Below are 10,281 nucleotides of genomic sequence, written 5' to 3' on the forward strand. Positions count from 1 at the left end.
TTCATCACCAACTCCCAGAGTTCACTCAGACTCACATCCATCGAGTCAGTGATGCCATCCAGCCATCTCATCCTCTGTCGTCCCCTTCTCCTCCTGCCCCCAATCCCTCCCAGCATCAGAGTCTTTTCCAATGAGTCAACTCTTCACATGAGGTGGCCAAAGTACTGGAGTTTCAGCTTTAGCATCATTCCTTCCAAGGAAATCCCAGGGCTGATCTCCTTCAGAATGGACTGGTTGGATCTCCTTGCAGTCCAAGGGACTCTCAAGAGTCTTCTCCAACACCACAGCTCAAAAGCATCAATTCTTCGGCGCTCAGCCTTCTTCACAGTCCAACTCTCACATCCATACATGACTACTGAAAAACCATAGGCTTCACTAGACGGACCTTAGTCGGCAAAGTAATGTCTCTGCTTTTGAATATGCTGTCTAGGTTGGTCATAACTTTTCTTCCAAGGGGTAATCGTCTTTTAATTTCATGGCTGCAATCACCATCTGCAGTGATTTTGGAGCCCAAAAAGATAAAGTCTGACACTGTTTCCACTGTTTCCCCATCTATTTCCCATGAAGTGATGGGACCAGACGCCATGATCTTCATTTTCTGAATGTTATGCTTTAAGCCAACTTTTTCTCTCTCCACTTTCACTTTCATCAAGAGGCTTTTTAGTTCCTCTTCACTCTCTGTCATAAGGGTGGTGTCATCTGCACATGCTGGTAAAATAATGCTCAAAATTCTCCCAGTGAGGTTTCCACAGTACGTGATCTGAGAATTCCAGATGTTCAAGCTGGATTTAGAACAGTCAGAGGAACCAGAGATCAAATTGCCAACATCCATTGGATCATAGAAAAAGCAAGAAGGTTCCAGAAAAAAACATCTGCTTCTGCTTTATTAACTATGCCAAAGCCTTTGACTGTGTGGATCACAACAAACTGTGGAAAATTTTACAAAAGATGGGATACCACCTTACCTGCCTCCTGAGAAATCTGTATGCAGGTCAAGAAGCAACAGTTAGAATCGGGCATGGAACAACAGACTGGTTCCAAATGGGGAAAGGAATGTGTCAAGGCTGTATATTGTCATCCTGTTTATTTAACTTATATGCAGAATTCATCTTGGAAATACCAGACTGGATGAAGCACAAGCTGGAATCAAGATTGCTAGAAGAAATACCAATAACCTCAGAGATGCAGATGACACCACCCTTATGGCAGAAAGTGAAGAAGAACTAAAGGGCCTTTTGATGAAAGTGAAAGAGGAGAGTGAAAAAGTTGACTTAAAGGTCAACATTCAGAAAATGAAGATCATGGCATCTGGTCCCATCACTTCATGGCAAATAGTTGGGGAAACAGTGGAAAGAGTGACAAACTTTATTTTGGGGGGCTCCAAAATCACTGCAGATGGTGACTACAGCCAGGAAATTAAAAGACACTTACTCCTTGGAAGGAAAGTTATGACCCACCTAGACAGCATATTCAAAAGCAGAGACATTACTTTACCAACAAAGGTCCGTCTAGTCAAGGCTATGGTTTTTCCAGTGGTCACGTATGCATGTTGGACCATAAAGAAAGCTGAGCGCAGAAGAATTGATGCTTTTGAACTGTGGTGTTGGAGAAGACTCTTGAGAGTCCCTTGGAGTGCAAGGAGATCCAACCAGTGCATCCTAAAGGAAATCATCCTAGGTGTTCATTGGAAGGACTGATGTTGAAGCTGAAACTCCAATACTTTGGCCACCTGGTGGGAAGAACTGACTCATTGAAAAGACCCTGATGCTGGGAAAGATTGAGGGCAGGAAGAGAAGGGGATGGCAGAGGATAAGATGATTGGATGGCGTCACCAACTCAAGTTTGAGTAAACTCCAGGAGTTGGTGATGAACAGGGAGGCCTGGCGTGCTGTGGTCCATGGGGTCACAGAGAGTTGGATATGACTGAGTGATGGAACTGAAATTCTTTAAACATAGAGTTACTGTGTGACTCCACACTCCTAGGTATTTACTCAAGAGAAGTGAAAACATATGACCTCAAAAAGCCTTATGCACAAATTTCATAGCAGCATTATTTATAAGAGCCAAAAAAGCAGAAACAACCCAGATGTTTATCAATTCATGTGATATATTCAGACAGTAGAATATTGAGCAGTAAAAGGAAATGAAATACAACTCCAACAGGTATAATTCTCAGAAACCTGTGAAGTAAAAGCAGTCAGTCACAAAGACCCACATGCTGTATACCATTTATAGGAAATGTCCAGAATAGGCAAGAGACAAAGGATTAGCAGATTAGCAGTTGCTTAGGGCTAGGAAGGAGAAGGCAATGGCATCCCACTCCAGTACTCTTGCCTGGAAAATCCCATGGACGAAGGAGCCTGGTAGGCTGCAGTCCATGGGATCGCTAAGAGTCGGACACGACTGAGCAACTTCACTTTCACTTTTCACTTTCATGCATTGGAGAAGGAAATGGCAACCCACTCCAGTGTTGTTGCCTGGAGAATCCCAGGGACGGGGGAGCCTGGTGGGCTGCCGTCTATGGGGTCGCACAGAGTCGGACACGACTGAAGCAACTTAGCAGCAGCAGCAGCAGGGCTGGGAAGGGGAGGAACAATGGGCAGAATGGGGATTGACGGCTAGAGTTACATGGTTTCATTTTGGGGGTGTTCTAAAGTTAGATTATAGGGCTGATTGCACAACTCTGTAAATACACAAAAACCCTACTGATGTGCGTATTTTAATTAGGTGAAATTTATAGTCTGTAAATTATATCTCTAGAAAGCTCTTTAAAAATTCACCTTCAGTTCAGTTCAGTCGCTCAGTCGTGTCTGACTCTTTGTGACACCATGAATTGCAGTACGCCAGGCCTCCCTGTCCATCACCAACTCCCAGAGTTCACTCAAACTCATTTCCACCGAGTTGGTGATGCCATCTAGCCATCTCATCCTCTGTCATCCCCTTCTCCTCCTACCCCTAATCCCTCCCAGCATCAGGGTCTTTTCCAATGAGTCAACTCTCTGCATGAGGTGGCCAAAGTATTGGAGTTTCAGCTTTAGCATCAGTCCTTCCAAAGTACACCCAGGGCTGATCTCCTTCAGAATGCACTGGTTGGATCTCCTCGTAATTTTCCTAAATAAGCCTGTGAATTCTCTGAAAATTCTCTGCTCTGGTGTACTTGGGTGAAGGCCGTTTGAATAGGCTGTGCGGGATGTGAGAAAGCCTCAGAGTTTAGGGATTGTGTAGAAGACCTAGCTGGAGAATAAGACCTAGCTGGAGAATAAGTGAGTGAAAGTCACTCAGTCGTGTCCAACTCTGTGACTCCATGGACTATACAATCCATGGAATTCTCCTGGCCAGAATACTGGAGTGGGTAGCGGTTCCCTTCTCCAACGGATCTTCCCAACCCAGGGATCGAACTCAGGACTCCCACATTGCAGGCGAATTCTTTACCAGCTGAGCGAGCCATAAGGAACCCCCATTAACACCAATTTGCCAAAAATATACTTGTAGTTTTTGCTCCTCTAAAAGGATATTTTTACTCAGGCTATGTATGGCTCTTGTCCACCAAGAATGAGAAAAAACAATCTTATCAGAACAACATGGGTAAATAAAATCTCCTCAAAAATACACTTTAAGGACCCTCAACACCATGATTGGGTTCAATTAGCCATTTGTCCCTTTGATGGTCTCAAAGCACAAGTAGCATTACTGCTCTCACCTAACTGCAGATTATCCCATGCTAGAAAACAGAGCCCCGGTTTTATACATAGATATATCCCCATTTTCAAGGACCAGCAGGTAGTATGCATACAAATGTTTGTTATCTAATAATATGACCAGGATGGTAATGAGAACCATTTCCACAAAAATAATAACAAGGAACACAGTATGTATATATATAAGGTCTGGAAGTCAACAGGTGAGGACTAACCGACCAAATTATTGTTGCTGTTTGCTATTTTAGTCACTTAGTCCTCTCTGACTCCTTTGCAAGCCCATAGACTGCAGCCCACCAGGCTCCTCTGCCTAAGGAACTTCCCAGGCAAGAACACTGGAGTGGGCTTGCCGTTTCCTTCTCCAAGGGAATCTCCCTGATCCAGGGATGGAACCCGCATCTCCTGCATTGGCAGGTGGATTCTTTACCACTGGGCCACCAGGAAAGCCCAACCTACCAAACGCATAAATGTAAAAATACAAATAATACAACAACAAGGGCAACTGCGTCTCAGTTATAATTTGGGTAATAATCTAAGATGTTATATCAATTAAATAAGTGTGTTTTAATAAATAAATCCTCAAACTGTGGCATAACAAGTGTGCATAGTGGCTCAGTGGTGTGTAACTCTTTGCGACCCCATGGACTATACAGTCATGGAATTCTCCAGGTCAGAATCCTGGGGTTACCCACAGCCCACCAGGCTCCTCTGTCCATGGGATTCTCCAGGCAAGAATCCTGGAGTGGGTGTAACTGTTCCCTTTTCCAGGGGCTCTTCCCAACCCAGGGATGGAACCCAGGTCTCCCGCACCGCTGCTGCTGCTGCCGCTAAGTCGCTTCAGTCGTGTCCGAGTCTGTGCAACCCCATAGACGGCAGCCACCAGGCTCCCCCGTCCCTGGGATTCTCCAGGCAAGAACACTGGAGTGGGTTGCCATCGCCGCACCGCAGCGGGCCTCTTTAGCAGCGGAGCCACCAGGGACGCCGGCCGCTTTACTTTCTTCAGGCTCCTGGCGCGAGGCCACGCCCCTCCCTGGTTTCCGAGCAACCAGGCCCGCCCCCGCGCTCCTCCTCCTCCAGCCTCGCTGCGACGTCACTTCCTCTCCGCCACAGGAAGTGGGGTCCGAGCCGGCGTCTTCTCCCAGGAGCTAGGCCCGCAAGGTGTCGTCCGGCCGTCGCGGGAGGAGCGGCGTTTCCTCGGGCCCCGGAAGCCGGCCAGTCCTCCGGGCTCCGTCTCCCGCTGGTGCTGAGGCCCTGGGGGAGTCGGAGGACCTTGACGGTTCAGGCCCGCCTGAGAGGACGGCGAGGCCCGGGAACGCGTGGCCTCTGAGGCGGCGGGGCTGGCGGGCCAGCTCCTCGGGCGCTGGGCTCTCGTCAGCCGCTGGGCTCTCGTCAGCCGCGGCCCCGAGAGCGGGCCGCCCGGGTCCCGGACGCCTTCCGCGGCTCCCCCGTCCTCCCTCTGAGGGGGTTTCGCCGGGCTGCTGGCTCCCTTCGCCGCCCAGACCCCGAAGGGACCCGCCGTGAGCTCCTTGTGAGGTAGCGAGCCGTCGGCTTGTGACACTTCCCACTGCCCCGGGGTAAAGGTTTGCGTGTGTGCACAGCCGTGCGTGCTTGTGTGCTTTGCTTTCCTGCGAGATCTGAGCTATGAGAACCTTGGACTGTGATTGGCAAGGAGGGTATTTTGAGTTCCTGCAAGATCTGAACTAGGAGAACATTGGGCTGTGTTTTGGCAAATAGGTTTTGGCAATAAATTTTGATTTACTTTCCCTTAACATCTCTGCCAGGGGTTCTTCCGTGTTGTTGTAAACCAAGCAGCTCTTCTGCCTTCAGTTAGCTGAGTGGGAAGGCACGCTGGAGTTAAGGCTGGACGGGTCCACGATTGGTTAATTTTTTAGTCACTCAGTGGTGTGCAACTCTGCGATCCCGTGGACTGTGTCGCCTACCAGGCTCCTCTGTTCATGGGATTTTCCAAGTAAGAGTACTGGAATGTGTTGCCATTTCCTTCTCCAGGGGATCTTCCGACCCAGGGACTGAACACAGGTCTCCTGCATTGGAGGCAGATTCTTTACCATCTGAGCCACCAGGGAGACCAAGCCTAACCTGTTTGTATTTTGCGATCTTAGTTAGATTTAAGATGTGCTTGGGTTTTGTATTGAAGACTACAGATTCTTCTTGGACAACTAACTGTGTCACATAGCACTTTGGTGCCTCTTTCAGCCCCAAGCACAATACTGAACACGTAATAAAGATTGGTTAAATTTTTCAAGTATCAGTATCAGAAAATACACGTTGTGACATTTCAACTTAATATTGATGGGGCCTATTTTCCTGTAATATCCCGGAAAGGACGAGAAAATAATAAGATCTTTTAAGATAAATATGTCTGAAATGTAGAGGCTGCCAAGAAGTTGTTAAATACAGCCCTGTGGGGTGGGAGAGGAATATGATACATCTACCTTGTAGAAGGATGCCACATAAAAAATGATGTTTCATTGCTTCCTTTTTTTCTTTCTTTTCTTCAGAAAGTACGTGTTGTATCCTAACCTGCTGTCTCGGGGTGCCTGCTGCCGTCATGGGAAACCAGCTCGCTGGCATTGCTCCCTCCCAGATCCTTTCTGTGGAGAGTTATTTCTCAGACATCCATGACTTTGAATATGATAAGAGTCTGGGGAGTACTCGGTTCTTTAAAGTTGCTCGAGCGAAGCACCGGGAAGGCCCGGTGGTTGTGAAGGTCTTTGCAATTCAGGATCCCACGTTGCCTCTCACGAGCTATAAACAAGAGCTGGAGGAACTGAAAATCAGGCTTCATTCTGCCCAGAACTGTCTGCCTTTCCAGAAAGCTGCCGAAAAAGCATCTGAGAAGGCAGCCATGCTCTTCAGGCAGTACGTGCGAGACAGCCTCTACGACCGCATCAGCACCCGTCCGTTCTTAAATAACATTGAGAAGCGCTGGATCGCTTTCCAGATCCTCACAGCTGTGGACCAAGCGCACAAGTCCGGCGTCCATCATGGGGACATCAAGACGGAGAACGTGATGGTCACCAGTTGGAACTGGGTTCTTCTAAGGGATTTTGCCAGTTTCAAGCCCACTTACCTTCCAGAGGACAACCCGGCAGATTTCAACGATTTTTTTGACACTTCACGGAGGAGAACTTGTTACATTGCTCCTGAACGTTTTGTCCATGGTGGATTGTTTGCCGCAGAGTTAGAATATATGAGAGATCCTTCAACTCCACTTGTAGACTTAAACAGCAATCAGAGAACAAGAGGAGAATTGAAGCAAGCAATGGATATCTTTTCAGCAGGTATTTGAGTGGTCGGCTTTGCTAAGGTTGGAATGAATGTGCATTTATTTTAACTGTTGAATACGGAAATTAACTTTTTGGTAAATCCACCTACTCTTCAGACAGATGCATTATTTCATTGGATGTGTTTTAAGTAGCTAGAAAATGCAGAGAGTGGTCCGCTTATTCAGATGTATAAGGAATATTTGAATTCTTCTGTATGGGTCAGGCACTGTCTTAAGTGAGAGAGATGAATAGTTACGTTTCTGTTTTCAAGGTGCTTGCCCTTTAAGTGAAGAGATTGATATTAATGAGATTTCAGTGCACTGCTTTTTGCTGTGGTGGTGATATGCTTAGGGTACTGTTCCAGGAATCTATGGATACTTAAATGAGTCTTTGGTGGTGATGCGTAGAGAGGCAGAATCAGGAAAGGAATCTTGATTGGAAGGATGATGTTTACACTAAGACCTGAAAGGTGATTATGGTTCAGATGCTGAGTTGTGGTCAACTCTTTGAGACCCCATGGAGTGACTCATGTCCATTGAGTCGGTGATGCCATCCAACCATCTCATCCTCTGCTGCCCTGTTCTCCTGTTTCCTTCAATCTTTGCTAGAAACAGGGTCTTTAGCAGTGATTTGGCTCTTCCCATCAGGTAGCCAAAGTATTGGAGCTTCAGCCTCAGCATCAGTCCTTCCAATGAATATATTCAGGGTTGATTTTTCCTTTAGGACTGACTGGTTTGATCTCCTTACTGTGCAAGGGACAGCACCACAAATCAAAAGCATCAGTTCTTTGGCACCCAGCCTTTATGGTCCAGCTCTCACATCCACACATGACTAGTGGAAAAACCATAGCTTTGACTCTACACACCTTTGTGGGCAAAGTAGCATTTGCTTGTTTATGTATTGTCTAGGTTTGTTGTAGCTTTTCTTCCAAGGAGCAAGCATCTTTGAATTTCATGGCTGCAGTCACTGTCCACAGTGATTTTGGAGCCCGAGAAAATCTGTCACTGGTTCCACTTTTTCCCACCTGTTTGCCATGAAGTGTTGGGATTGGATGCTGTGATCTTAGCTTTTTGAGTGTTGAGTTTTAAGACGGTTTTTTCACTCTCTTTCACCCTCATGAAGAGGCCCTTTAGTTCCTCCTCACTTTCTGCCCTTAGAGTTGTATCATTTGCATATCTGAGGTTGTTGATATTTCTCCTGGCAATCTTGATTCCACCCTGTGGTTCATTCAGCCCAGCACTTCGGAAGATGTACTTTGCATAGAAAGCAAATATGCATGGTGACAGTATACCACCTTGATGTACTCCTTTCCCAGTTTTGAACCAGTCCAATGTTTCATGTTTGATTCTGACTTTTTTCTTGATCTGCATACAGGTTTCTCAGGACACAGGTAAGGTGGTCTGGTATCTCTTAAAGAATTTTTCCAGTTTTTGTGATCCACACAGGCAAAGGCTTTTGTGTAGTCAGTGAAACAGATGTTTTTTTGGAATTTCCTTGCTTTCTCTGTGATCCAGTGGATGTTGGACATTTGATCTCTGGTTCCTCTGCCTTTTGTAAATCTAGCTTGTCCATCTGGAAATTCTTGGCTCACGTATTGCTGAAGCATAAGTTGAGGGATTTTGAGCATTCCCTTGCTGGCATGTGAAATGAGTGCCATGGTTCTGTGGTTTGAACATTCTTTGGCAGTGCCCTTTGATTGGAATGAAAACTGACCTTTTCCAGTCCTGTGGCCACTGCTGAGTTTTCCAACTTTGCTGGCATATTGAGTGCAGTACTTTCACAGCATCATCTCTTAGGACTTGAAATAGCTCAGCTGGAATTGCATCACCTCCACTGGCTTTGTTCATAGTGATGCTTCCTAAGGTCCACGTGACTTCACAGTTCAGGATATCTGACTCTAGATGAGTGATCACACCGTCATAGTTCTCTGGGTCATTAAGACCTTTTTTGTACAGTTCTTCTGTGTATTCTTGCCTCCTCTTCTTAATCTCTTCTGCTTCTGTTAGGTTCCTACTGCTTCTGTCCTTTATGGTACCTGTCCTTGCATGACGTATTTCCTTGGTATCTCCAGTTTTCTTGAAGAGGTCTCTAGTCTTTCCCATTCTATTGTTTTCCTCTGTTTCTTTGCACTGTTCATGTAAAGCTTGTGATTAGATTCAGCTTATTCATTCTCAGGCCCTCTGTGTAGGTGATGATGTCTTCATACTCTGGTATCTGGGGCAAATGATATGTATTGGTGATGTTTATTTTGATCATGTCAAATTCTTGCCCACTTTCTCCTTTCTGTAGTTACTTTTTGTTTTTGTTTTTAATCCCTTGCAATTAGTAAAGCGACCTGTGGGAAGAAACTTTTAACACCATGCTAGTATCCTGCCAGTCGTCACGATTTCCTCCTTGATTTGGCATCTGTTGATCATTCTTGTCTTCTTTGATCTTTACTGTGATGGTTGCAAAATGATGATCTTCCGATTCCAGCGCCTTCCACGTAGGCCTTCAGCATTCTATGTGCTCAAGTATCCTCTCTTTCCCCTAACTTGTTTATTATTGTTGGTATGGACTCTTCTGGAGAAGGCAATGGCACCCCGCTCCAGTACTCTTGCCTGGAAAATCCCATGGGCGGAGGAGCCTGGTAGGCTACAGTCCATGGGGTTGCAAAGAGTCGGACACGACTGAGCAAATTCACTACTACTACTATGGACTCTTCAGTTCCTACCTGCAGTTTGCTGATATTCTTTGGATGATTTTTATATCAGGGATATTAATGTATAGTTTTCTTTAATTATGATCCTTTTGTCTAGTTTGCTACTAGGGTAAGATTGGCCTCATAGAATAACTTGGAAAGTGTTTCTCCTCCTCTGTGTTTTTTTAGGATTTGTCAAGGATGGCTGTTAATTATTTTAATGTTTGGCAGAATTCACTTGTTTAGCTGGCTTAGGTTTCTCTTTTTGGGAGATTTTTAATTACTAATTCCATCACTCTTTAAGGTCTATTCAGATTTTCTTTGAAGTCACCTTTGGTAATCTTTATCTTTTTAGGAATCTGTCCGTTTCATTTAGTTTGTCTTAATTTTTGGCAGGCATCCATTTGTTTAAATTATTCCCTTAAAATTCTTATTATTTCTGTGAGGTTGGTAGTCATGTCCCCTTTTTCCTACCTGATGTTAGTAGTTTGAGTCATCTCACTAAAAGTTTTGTCAGTTGTGTTGAGATTTGCAGTGCACAAGCTTTCGGTTTGGGTAACATTCTCTAGTGTATTTTATACCTTATTGCATAAATTATCTCTCCAATTTCTGGTTT

At 45.5% G+C, this 10,281-nt stretch overlaps 1 protein-coding gene across 1 annotated transcript in view; it reads left to right on the top strand.

Moving 5' to 3' along the window:
• The first annotated feature begins 5,249 nt into the window (after positions 1–5,249).
• The window catches only part of PIK3R4 (phosphoinositide-3-kinase regulatory subunit 4), a 328,716-nt gene continuing 323,684 nt past the window's right edge, over positions 5,250–10,281 (top strand). Inside the window, exon 1 of the mRNA XM_052646163.1 lies at positions 5,250–5,272. The gene's annotated coding sequence lies outside the window, so the exon portion shown is untranslated. The remainder of the gene's footprint in view (positions 5,273–10,281) is intronic.

Source organism: Budorcas taxicolor, chromosome 1, assembly GCF_023091745.1.
Source record: "Budorcas taxicolor isolate Tak-1 chromosome 1, Takin1.1, whole genome shotgun sequence".
Lineage (NCBI taxonomy): Eukaryota > Metazoa > Chordata > Mammalia > Artiodactyla > Bovidae > Budorcas > Budorcas taxicolor.